Source organism: Podarcis filfolensis (genome assembly GCF_964270895.1).
Source record: "Podarcis filfolensis genome assembly, chromosome: 9".
Classification (NCBI taxonomy): domain Eukaryota; kingdom Metazoa; phylum Chordata; class Lepidosauria; order Squamata; family Lacertidae; genus Podarcis; species Podarcis filfolensis.
Genome location: NC_139610.1, coordinates 2,940,340 through 2,953,084, shown reverse-complemented (window position 1 = coordinate 2,953,084; position 12,745 = coordinate 2,940,340). Strand labels below are relative to the sequence as shown.

The 12,745-nt window shown below is 42.5% G+C and overlaps 1 long non-coding RNA gene across 1 annotated transcript in view; it reads right to left on the bottom strand.

Annotated features, from left to right (window-relative positions):
* The window catches only part of LOC310770353, a 571,729-nt gene that overhangs the window by 329,095 nt on the left and 229,889 nt on the right, over window positions 1-12,745 (bottom strand). The window lies entirely within an intron of this gene.

Here is a 12,745-nt window from a genome sequence, read left to right as displayed (position 1 = left end):
GCATCCTGGCTAGTATACAGATCCTTACTGCCAGTGCATTTCTAGGCCTAATTCAAGATGTTGAGTATTAACCTATAAAGTCTTACAGAGTGTGGATTCCACAGTACCTGAAGGAATGCTTCTTCCCATATCCCTGATAATCTTAGGATGCCCTGATCAGAGGGCACCTTCCAATCCAAAGTGTGGGGGTGATTTCAGTGGTTGCCCCCCTACCTTATGGATCACTTTCCCCGCAGAAACTCACTTGGTGCCATCTGTGCAGTCTTTGACACCAGACAGAAACACACTTATCTTTTCCCATACTTTTTAGTAGATTTCATCAGTTTTATTAGATTTTGCAGTGGCACAGTTTTTAGGCTTTTAGAGTTAACATCTTCCTCCTGCTTACAGCTTTCAATATTGTTTTGGGGGTGGAATTTTCAATGGGGAAGCTTCTTCTGTATAGCTTTGTATGGTGGAGGGGTGGGTTATTGGTGCTCTCATGTAATTGAACTTATAACAAATTGTATTTATTGTATTTCCCATTTTGTATGTTGCAAATTGTCTAGAAGCTTCAGTATTGGTGGCACATGCATATTTAATAAATAAAAAATACTCAGAGCAACTCTTATTAATATCTGTGACATTGTTTTAATGCTCACAGTAAGAAACTTAGCTGTAGTTCCTGTAGCCCTGATATTAAAATCTGCCAGTGAGTGTGGCATCCAGTTAAATCAGCTGATTTCTGTGGATCTGCTCTGAATATGACTAACATTGGTATGGCCCATAAAACAATAAGTTTTCCCCAAAATAAAGAAAAAGTTGCGACAATAAAATTTAGATTTTATAACTCTATAAAAATTGCAATATAAAAGAACATGGCCCACTGTTTCCCCTGTACCACACCCCCAGGGACGAGCTCTCAAGTGCCAGCGTAGCTTGTAAAACAGCCTTTCATAACTGCAGGTGGGAATGCACTTAGCCTAGCCAGAGAGACTGTACAGGGATATTTAATGTTATCAGGTACTCGGGGGGGGGGGGTAATTGACCCTGTGTTGCAGTGTAGGCCGAGATTTAACAGTGAACAAGACCACTTGCCAAGATTGATGAATTTTGCAGATTTAAATCCAAAAGTCTCCATTTAGTGCAAGCAATTGCTTTTTCCAACTCAAGTGGGAAAAGTTGATACAATAAGTAGCCAATTGTATTGACTTTGTTATTAATAAATTTCAGCATGCACTTTATACCAAATTTCAAGCAGATGGTGGTGTACAATTGGATGCCATTTTGAATCAAGATGGAAGACTAAACTTTTCAAAACTGCACTGATTTTTTTTGGTTTCTGAGAATTCCTGAGCAACACTGGCTGTGAGACTGCTATTGATGCATAAATTCAAATGCAGCTGTTCACACAGAGACACAAAGCTCTGTTTTAACAGTCACTTCATTTTGGGAGGTTAAAAGGGGGGGGACCAGATGGGATAAATCTTCTCAGTTTTATTAGCATTCTAAATATCTAGACTTTATAGTGGCATAATGGTGTTTGACCCATATGGCCATTCTTATGTAGGAATTTACACTGAAATCAGTACATTTGGTATCTGTATATAACACTTAAAAACTCTCTCATTAAAATAAATGGGAGTTGTGAAACTGTCACAGGTAGGGGAATTTCACTGACAGTTCTTTTAAGAAAAGTTGTCAAGCAGTTTTTAAAGGCCCTTTTAGTCAAGCTAACATTTCGCCTCAAAAATGAGTGCAACTGGAAGTAAAACTATGTGATTTGTACAGGATGGGTTTCCCGTGTCAAGTCCTTCCCCTCTCCTCTCTCACTTACCCTTTATGGAGAAATCTTGCTGTATGTTTGGCAGAGGTCTTATGTCTTAAGCTGCCTAGAGACCTTTAAATGCAACCAGAGGCAGGAGGACAATGCTGTTTTCCTGCAAGGCTGCAAGAGGGGGATGGCTTTGTTGTGGGGGGGGGCTCTTTTTTGGGGGGGATAAATTTGAGGTGAACAGAGCTTCAGCCAAAGATTGAGCTTCAGCCAAAGTTCACTAACTGACTACCAGAAAAAAGAAGGAACGACAACTGCAAGTAATATTGCAAGATGACGCTTGTCTGTTCTTCTGAAAGCTGCTCAAGAAAATATATGTATCCATGTCACACTCACATAGCCTCCGACATTTCTCCAATAATAATAAGGACATCCAGCAGCCCTGGTGTGAAGCATGCCTCCAATTTTAACCCAGAAAAAGATGAGGCTTTTGAGAAACACTTGTTTTGTGCAAAATTTTGCCTAGTAGACTGTTCTGGAGAACTCAAAAACTTGCACCCATTTGGTTGGTCCTAATATAAGTATTAATTGTGACATTTGGAGTTTTTTGATGGACCAAATGTGAATTAAGACTTTCAAGTTCATAATGCTTGTACCTTCCTAAGCGGACACAAGAGGGCACATGTAGATTCTCTTGACTCTGAAACCATTGAAATCAACCATTGTCCCATCTTGTCCCCTTGCTACTGACAGTGGTGTCACTGATTCCAAAACCATAGACTTTCCCCAGAATTGCTTCAGGTATCATATTTATTTCTTAATGAGGAAAAGGAGCCCTCTGCACTATAGGTAGGATTTTTATCTAAAACAAACATTGTGATTAATTTTCAGTTTCTTTTCCTAGTCCACAGAATTATTTATTACTGCAGTTCTGACATGACCTATTATTTAACCCAATCCTGATTCCCTGGTTAGCTTCCGGGAAGCAGCTTTTCCACAATGTGTCCTTACACAGCCGTGGGCTGTGCCTGAATGATGCCACTGTGTGAGCGGGGCGGGGGGCACCCTTTCTGGCAAAATGCCAATTATTTGGAAGATACCATGGGTGTAGCCAGGGTGGGCAGAGAGGGGTAGCTGCCCCCCACAATCAATAAAAATACATAGCAATCTGAGGTTCTGACCCCCTAACAAAAGGCCTGCCCCCCAACAATAATCCTTTCCACGCCCATATAGATACCTACCGGTATGTGGTTGAGTCATTTAGAACCAGCCCCCGACTTCTTCTTCTTCTTCTTCTTCTTCTTCTTCTTCTTCTTCTTCTTCTTCTTCTTCTTCTTCTTCTTCTATTTACACCCCACCCATCTGGCTGGGTTTCCCCAGCCACTCTGGGCAGCTTCCAACAAAAGATTTTTTTAAAAAATCAGTCATTAAAAACTTCCCTAAACAGGGCTGCCTTCAGATGTCTTCTAAATGTCAGATAGTTGTTTATTTCTTTGACATCTGATGGGAGGGCGTTCCACAGGGCGGGCGCCACTACCAGCTACATAAGACCTACTACAGAAGACCAGCTGATGAGAAACCTTGGTAATTCCCACTTGTTTTATGTCCACGTTTAAGGGAAACTTCTTTTGTGTGTGTGTGTGGGGGGGGGGATTTTAGCTAAAAGTGCAGTTGTTATTCTTATTGCCATCTATTTATTATGGCTTATTGTTAAGGGAACTCTTTAAATTGTTCAGAGCAATTCACAGGCATCGTCTCAGTAATCCTTAAAACCAAGTCTGTATTATTATTAATACTGTTCCCATATTGCAGACGGGTAGGGGCTAGGAAATAGTAAGATGCCTAAGGTCACCTAAGAAGTTTAGAACCAGATATGAAGCAAGACAATCCTAGTTTGTAGCATAGTCTTAGCCATTATGCTATGCTAACCAGCTCAGAATTTATTTAGAATTGTTGGCAAGGATTCATGCTGAAACGTAAAGAGTTACACGTAAAGCAGCTCTCATGTTGGCCTAATACATTCCCTGGTCTTCTAGCTGGAGGGATTTGTAGGAGCTTTGTGAAGAAGGAAGTTGGCTGAACTAGTTGAGCTACTTGAGGAAGAGGAAGCTGGAGCAGCCAGCAGCCAGCTTGGGACCAGGGCCACCAGGGGAACGCAACAGATCACTTCTCCTGGCAAGACCAGGTTGCGCCTTAAGATCTTTTGAGGAAACCCTGCTGATCATTGTCACTTAGAGACAACCCAGAAGGTGGGCTTTCCTTTTGGCAGCCCTGGCTCTTTGGAGTGCCCTCCTTCGCGTGGTTTAAGTGGCAGAGCCAGGAACCGGCTGCAGATGCCTGCTAAATACGTATATATTCACACAAAGCCTTCCCTGGACTCTGATGCCTAAGTCTCCACCCTACCTTTTTTCTACACTGTTCCATTTTATCTATGGGAATAAAGTTTTATCCTCTTTTCATCTAGCATCATAAAAGCTTTTTTTATATATGGTTGTTGAAATTTTATATAAATATATATTGTTTTCCCCCACCCCATTGCCTCATTATATGTAAAACACTTGGGGATTTATTTTTATATGAAGCAATGTAGAAGCTTTGCAAATAAATACATAAATTAAGTATAAAGATAGCTTTCAGGGAGTGACTGGCCTGGCCCCAGAGAAGAAAGTGAAGGAGGAGACAAGAACGGGTGGTTCCACATGGGGTGGGGGGGTGTAACTAGACTTGCCTGGTTTTGAGGCCAACCTTCCCACTCCAAAAAATGCAAAACTGGAAGACTTGTGATAAATCTGTGTGAACATTTCCCCACAAAAGACCGGAGCATGCCTACTATCCATATATTGTGGCATGCCAGAGACTTTCTAGCCATCCTGATTTCTGCACTCCCAGAAACCTGTGGGCACAGTGGCACCACTGAGGACTGTCCTCGGTGCCTATGAATGATCCCCCCCCCATTGCCCCCTTAATCATGAGGTGGCAACAGACACAAACACACACACACACACTTCACAAAGATCAGGAAAGGATCTCAGCATCTTCGGATTGCTTTGTTTTGACTGTACGGGCATTGTTCCTTATGCGTTTTTCTGTTCATCTGTGCTGCTTCCACTCAGGAGTGACAGTCGCCAAGGGGGCTGCGGATCAGGCAGTAGGAACTCCATTACCCCATATCAAAATGCTACAAAATACCCCCGACAGCTAGGACAACTCCTCTTCACAGTCATCCATGACAGCCTTCCCCAACCTGTTGCCCTCCAGAACTTTTGGCCTACAGCCTCCATCAGCCCCAGCCAGCCTGGGGGGCACCAGGTTGGGCAAGGTTGACCTGTGACAAGAGAAGCTCAGCCTTTAGAGGAAAGGAGATTTCTTAAGTCCCGCAGGCCTCTCTGCTTTCAAGTTACAGCTGGCGAATTCCTTCCTCATACCAGCATGAAGCAAATTCCTTCTAGTTTTGGATATTTCATTTCAAGCTGCATGAAAAAAATCAGTTATCCAGCTGTACAAAGGGCACCCGGATGGCTTTGAAGTGCTGCCTCTGAAACATTCTTTCAGTGCCAATTGGCTGCCTCTTCCAGTAGCACAATAGGAAGGGAAGCATTGGAGCTGCTGAAGTGTTATGGGATCCAAGGCCAATGTTTAGACAATTTCTTCTGCTTGTTTTGTAATAGACACAGTGGAATCGCTTTTGTGCCTCATTAACTTCCCTTTGATAAAGCTTACTGGGCATAGGCCGCTCACTATCGAACTCCTGCTCCAGCCCCTCTGCATGCAAAAGTGTTCCAGACTTTATTGGGGGGGGGTGCATGTTGATAGCCACAAAGGAACATAGAATCAAAATATATTTACAGTTGGATCTGCGTCCCTGTTTTCATATTTTAATTATCTGAAAGCGATAAGAACCACCACTGGATAATGGTGCCTGGTGAATCTTTCACTATGCAGAAATATATGCAACTCAAGGAACACCATTAAAAAATACTTTGGCTTTAAAAAATAATCATTACGTTGCTGTAATAGGCAGTGGGGGGAAATGATCGAGGGTAATAATAGCTTCTTGCACCCCACTCCCAGGAGCTGATAGGGCATAATGGATGCTTCCCGTGGCTGTGTGCCAAGGCTGACATGGGGAAGGCGAGTCCTTCCATCCCGGGCCACATCTAAGTAATCCCGAGTTCCATCAGCGATGACAGAATGGTATTGTGAACTGCAATTAATTTCCTTTACAATAGCGTGGATAACTTCTGGCTCATTAGGCTGCTGATTTCATTTGGAATTGTTGGACTTGTGTAATCTTGTTTTCTCTTCAGTTAGCTTCCCAGGGTCTCATTGTTGTGGCTGTGAAGCTTCAGTAATTCAATAAAAATCCCTTCATCAATCTGATACTCTGAATTGCTCAGCTTTGTCTCTTCAAATATAAGGTACAAAGAGCATTGTTTTATACAGTAGGCCCCAACTGATCTGCTTTTGAACGCTGTTTCTTGCCAGCGTCCTTCAAACCAAAGTAGGATACCTGTCTCTTCCTTGTTCTGACAATGGACAGGTGTACCGTTTACAGCCTTACTTATGCTATGTCTTTTCACATGAGAAATACGTCCAGTCTTTGACTGGCAAATGCAAGGCCAGTATCATCACTTGGCATCCTTGGGCACCTACCAGAACACACCATCCTAGCAAGGCCCAGCACAGATGCCTGCCCTGGCCCTCCCCTTCAAGCTGTGGAATGTGATCCACGAGAGGCAGTCAAGTACAACACTCCTTGAAATGCTAGAGAAGACATGCGAGGGAAAGTTTGCTCCAGCCAGTCAAAACTTCCTGTTCCTCCTGGCTAGAGCATCCTTCCTTTTGCATGTGATAGAAGGTGGGCGTGACCTAACCTGTCCAGATAACAAAATGACGAGTCACGCAGCAACCTCTCCCTGTTTTGACTTTCTTCTTTGTTTGACCAGCTTTTAGCTAGGACTGCTCTGCTAGCTCTCAGCTAGCAGAAGCACCGGGATTATTCCCCCATATGGGGTAGATCCACATGTACATATTTGTAACCAGATTTTTTTCAAAGAATCCTGGGACACTTTTTTTTTAAGAGAAAAAAGTTATTAAAAGAAGTTATTTTTTTTAAAAAGAAGAAGTAATATCTTCTCTTCTGTGGTCTCCTCTTTGAGCACTAGCCACCGTGGAGTAGGCTCAGGTCAGGCCTGGGCTCAGCCACGTGTCCTTGCCCTCCCGGTGCTCTCCTACCTTTCCTCCTCAGCAGCAGCGGCAGCAGTGGCGCAGCAAGGTTGGGGCTCCCCTCTTTTTTCTCCTTCCTCTTCCTCTCTCTTCCTTCTCCTTCTCCCTGTGTCGGCTTTGGGGTTTTCCTGACCCCGGAGCGCCGCTGGGCAGTCGGCCGGGTGGCTCGATTTGGGTCATGGGGGGTGTCAGTGGTTCCCCCAGTTGACACGCCGGGTGTCCCTGATTCCCCCTCGGCAGTGGCAGCAGCAGTCTCAGCAGCCCGGAGCCAGCCTGGTAGTGCACTTGGCTCTGGCTGGCTTCAGGAGCTGCTCGCTGCCGTGGCGCCTGGCATTTTGCCTCGCCGGAAGTCCCCATATGATGTGTCTTGTGCCGTTGAACCAATCATGTAACATTCATTCCCTACTAATAAATCTACAACATTTAAAATATAAATCTGGGGACATTAAATGAAATCTGGGGACATTCTGGGGACGGATTTTTTCCAGGGACAGATTTGTAAATCTGGGGACTGTCCGCGGGAAATGGGGACGTCTGGTTACCATATTGTGGCGTCTTTATTCTTTTAAGAGGGATTCAAGGGAACTTACCAGGAACATACAATTCAATCAGAAGACAGACTGAATTGTATAATAGTGAGAGGCTCACACGAGCCTGCAACCAGCTATCTGCTGTGCATGTAAAAAGAGGAATGTAACTCTGCTAAGTAAAGGAACTTGCTAGCACAAGTTAGGAAGGATATTAATAAACAATATATCCTCTCCTGCCCCTCTGAACATTCCCACACAAGCCACCCAACCAAGTGTTCCAAGCAGCACCTGGTGGCTGGTGGTCCAGCGGCCATTTTTATTCCCCTTTCATGGCATAGTGCTGCTCTAGGGCATTGTGGGGAGTTAAAATGGTGGTGAGACCTGATCACCAGGCACTGCTTAGACCACTGCTGCCATCAGAGCAGTAGAGGACAGGGCCCATCAGAGCAGACTTTTGCATAGGGACCCCTCAGGCATTCTTGTGAGGAGCAATTCCTGTTAAGGCCCCATGGAGACTCATGGAAAGAAGGGTGAGGTGCAAGTATGCTTGACTGATACACAGACAACCAACATTTAAACATCCATTAGATAATTGTAATAATATTAAATAATTTTGGTTTTAAACCAGTTTTGATTTTAAATGTAAGTATCAAACATAGAAGAATACCAGCTATGAGGGATCAAAAAGACTCAACTTTAAAAATCTCTTCAGGAGCACTGTACTGTTAATAACGAAGAATTTATCTATGGATATAGAGAATGTCATTTTGACGCTGCTGTCAGTCCTTATAGGTCTGGGATTAGGGGATAGGGTACCCAGTTCACAAAGTATAATTTCCAGGTAGGCTGAGCCCTGACACACCTCTTTTTAGAAGATAGGCACTCCCAGGTGCAGATAATAGATGTGGGGTTTTTTTTTATCAGATAACGAGTACCAGTCGTTGACTGCTCAAACAGTGGATCAAGTAGCATTCATTAAAAAGCACACAATTTTGTAAAAATATTTTTCTTCATTATATTTGTAGCTTGTCTTCCTTCAACAGAACTCAGAATAGTGGACAAAGTTGTCCAAGTCTGGACTTGATCCAGATCTCTTGGCTTCAGCCAGCTTATCCCACTCTATTTTTCAGACCACAGATTCAGACCGCTTATGAAAAAAATATCACATCAGATTCTGAATATTGGATGCCAGAAGTCAAATATCACATTTTGCCATCAAATATTATTTAGATGTACTCTGCTCCTCAGGAATGCTCCCAAGCGGGGGGGGGGGGGCACTAGGTGGCGCATCGGAAGATGGCTGACAATAACATCTCTCCGACCCACACGAGGTAATTTGGAGGCTATGATGGGGGTAATTAGCCTCCTTAACCCCCCCAGGATTATGGGGGGGACGGCCCTTGCCTGCTGTGCCCTATACCACCCCCGAATTTGTGGGGGTGGGGGCACTAGGCACAAAGCCCTCCTGTGGGATTCCGGCACTCCTTGATGCCGTCTCTGATCCGCGCCTCTAGTTTGCAAGAATCTTCAAAAGAAACAATTTGGACGAGATAAATTGCACATACTTCAAGGAAAAAGGGGGAGTAAAGACTGCTGACAGAAGAGATCTTTGATAACAAGGCAAGAATAAAATATGAGAAGATACGACAAGATACGGTATTGCAAATGACTGAGGGGGGAGGGGGGAAAAACCTTCCATTCCTTTTTACGTGATTTAACAAGAATCCCCTCCCCTAGTAAGTCAGAACTTTAAGGACTTAAGCTGTGATTTAAGGCTGTGTGGAGATAAACTTTCGAACCAAAGCAATGTTTCAAGACGAAGCTGGAAAGTTAAGAGTTTTGGAATGACGCAGTTAAAAATGCCGTCGCCATCTTGGGAGGCATTGTTGGAGCTCTTGGGTCTGGGAGGAGAAAGAGAGAAATAGTGCTGTTTACATATCATGGATTAACTCCTCCGTGGGATTTAAGAGCGAAAAATGCCTGATTTATGATGGAAAGAGTGATGTTATCTACGAAGGAGATATATGGAAACCATCTGGACTTAGATTGGAAGAACGGGAAATTCATACAGGATTATTATATTTGCTTATCGGCTTAAGGAGACTAACAGAAGAGATCGTAAAAGAAAAAGAGAAATTATATGAACAAGATATGATGTGGAAACACCAAGATAAGACTGGATAGAATTAGGAACTTTGTCTGGACTGATTGGGACTGATTTGGACACTAATGCAGTAATAAGAAGATGATTTGAATCCCCCTTTGGATCTTGAAGTATGGGTTCCCCCAACAAAATTTAAAAATTTGGCTTTGTAATTTGGAATTTATGTGATGTGATTTAATTTGATGTGATTGGCCAGTTAATAAAAATTATTTAAAAAAAAAAAAGGAATGCTCCCAAGCGATGTCAAAAATCCAATTCTATTTCAAGCTGTCAATTATCCAGTGCTGCGGCAAGTCAATTAAAAATGGCCAAGTACGAAAAAAGTGTCATTGCATCAAAGGCTACTTTTAAAAACTTAATCCCAGCAGATATCAAATGGTGGCAAGCAGAGTCTTATTGTGCAGCGCCATTGGTGGCCATTGGTAGCACGGCTCCCAGTCATTTCAAGTTCATAGATGAGTCCTAGTCTAGCAGTGTTGCTCTCACTGTCGCCAGTGGCTCTCCCAGGTCTCATGGACAGGTCTCTCTCAGTCTGGCTACTGGAAAGCCTTGTTACTAAAGAAGCAGAAATTGCGAAGCAAGTCCTCTTCCACTGAACGTGCTGTAGCTCCTCTCTCTTTCAGATCCATCTGCAGCCCAACTAACAATGGTACTAGTCCATTCTCACTAGAAAGTTTATATGCTGCTTTGGGGGGAACTTAATATTTAAAGTGTGTGCGTGTATTTGAAGTTACATTCTCAAATGAATAGTCTTTGAATACTGTGACTTAAAGCATTATCCCCCCTTTGAAAGAAGAACTGCTTTATTAATTTAATATTACTGCATTCCAAAATTAATAAATAATGGATAAAATTGCATTGCTCTGTACCAAAAGTAGATATTTTCAACAATAGATTGTGGGTATTTTGTAAAATAAAAAACCCAAACACCTTAATGGCATATTACAAGTGAAATCCATCCATCAGATTTATGGCAACTTGAGAAAAGCCTGGCACATATTTTTGGAAGTAAGCCCTATTGATTTAAATGATTTTAATCTTACTTCCAAGTAACTATGTTTGGCCTCATAATCTAAATATAATCTGTTTTGGACAATGTGCCAAAATTGCTATTTCCTTTGGCATCCAGCCCTTTTTATAATTACTTAAATTAGATGGATTTAAACATCTGCTTAATTCTCTCAGTGAAATCAAAGGGATTTTCAATTGCTTAACTTTGGATCATGCCCCATATTTAGGTGCCGTGTTTATAAAATGCCACAGTGCCTTTAATCTTCAAGATCAAAGCTTTTTTAATATGGGAAGCTTACGGAAGGTGCAGCAGTTTATTATCTGGGGTTTTAAAACTGATGCTGGCATAACTGAGCTGATGTGAAATATTACCATTTTATCTTTATAAATCTATACATTGCAGCTGAAGAAATGATGGCATTATTATGAAGAATCCTTAATGCTTAGCACTTCTCATAAGTGACCTTGGAGATCCACACCTCTTTGCCATTAACACACAAAGCATTGATGAGATTGTGGGTGCACTTCCAGTTTGGAGAAATGAACAGAAATCTTGGAACTGCCGTCACACTTACTTTTTTCACCACAATCCAGTTACACCTTTCAAGACAAATGGGGCTAAATATGATTGAGTTGAAATTATTTAAACCAACAAAAACGGAAACAACGCTTGCTGGACACCAGGAAGTCTACCAGGATAACTGACTGCTTAAGAGTCAAACTAGACATTACAGAAGAAACACACTGAACGCCTTCAAGAGTTATTATTATTTATTCTTTTGAAGGTGGCATTGGAAGCTGCAATCAGAAGCAGAAAAGCAGCTATTGGGGAGGAGCTGCACTGCTAGTCTGCTTCTGATTGCTTCCTTTCTCTCTTTGCTGTTTTCCTCCTCGGCCCCACTCCAGCTGCTTTCTTGACCATGGGAGACAGATGTGTGACCCCTTAAATTTGCACTGTAGTAGAAAAATCAGCTTGGGTTTTTTGAGTAACAAGAGGAGATATGGTTAAGTGTGTGCATGTGCATGCGCACACACACACTGTTCCTCTTGTTTTAACAGGCAGCCTTTTACAGTTACTTTCCCATAAAATCCCCACATCTCTTACATAAAGTCTAACTTGCACTTAGATGCCAGGAATAGTTACTTACAGGATTTCAATAGTGCTCTTGCACAACTTCCATTCATTTCAATAATTCTTACACAGGAGAACTTTCCATTGGGTCGTTCTGGTGGGTTGCATCCAGTTGGTGGTTTTGTGCTGGTGGAAAGCACTTCTGGGTTGTGCAAGGTGGGACAGATAGTTTTTGCCAGTTCTCTTTACCCACTGCAGTCTCTTGTGTTCTCCAAATTACTGGGACTCAAGGGACTCTCTGGAACGATATGTGATTTGCTGTAGGGACTACAGTTGGTGGCGGTGGTGGGAATTGGCAAAAACAGGATGCCTAACCTTGCACTTTCAACTAAGTACAAAGCCATTGTTGGATATAAGTTAATGCACAAGTCAATGGATAGCTACAGAGGCCATAACTTACCCAAAACGTTCATATTTCCTACATGCGTGCAGGAGAGATACAGTGTGTGTGTCTGAATGAATGAATCATGATTTTGTCTCCGTTATCCATTCTATATGATCAAAAACCTTCTCCTTATCCACTACAATTATTGTCAAGACTCTTGCCACATCTCTAGTTCTTCAGAATTTAAGATGGCACCTTCGCATAACTCATGACAATTGATTATAATGATATTTAGTCTTTCTGCAAGGACTGCATAGAATTATCTTGACAGAGGTGATGGAAAGAGATTGGTTTGCATAGCACTGAAGATCCTTTCTAGTTTTAGATATCATTTATCGTCATGGCATCATGACCACCCTTGCTTCCTGCTAGTAAAGAGGTTCTTTACTTGTTTTCATCATAATACTGTTGTTCCTGTGGGGGTTTAGCCTTGATGTCATCTGAGCCCTGTGATTTTTAGTTGTGAGACTAAAGTTTGGTCAGGAGAGGATTACTGGAATAAGCAGAAGTGGGATATTACCTTTAGGATTCTGACAGTGTGATC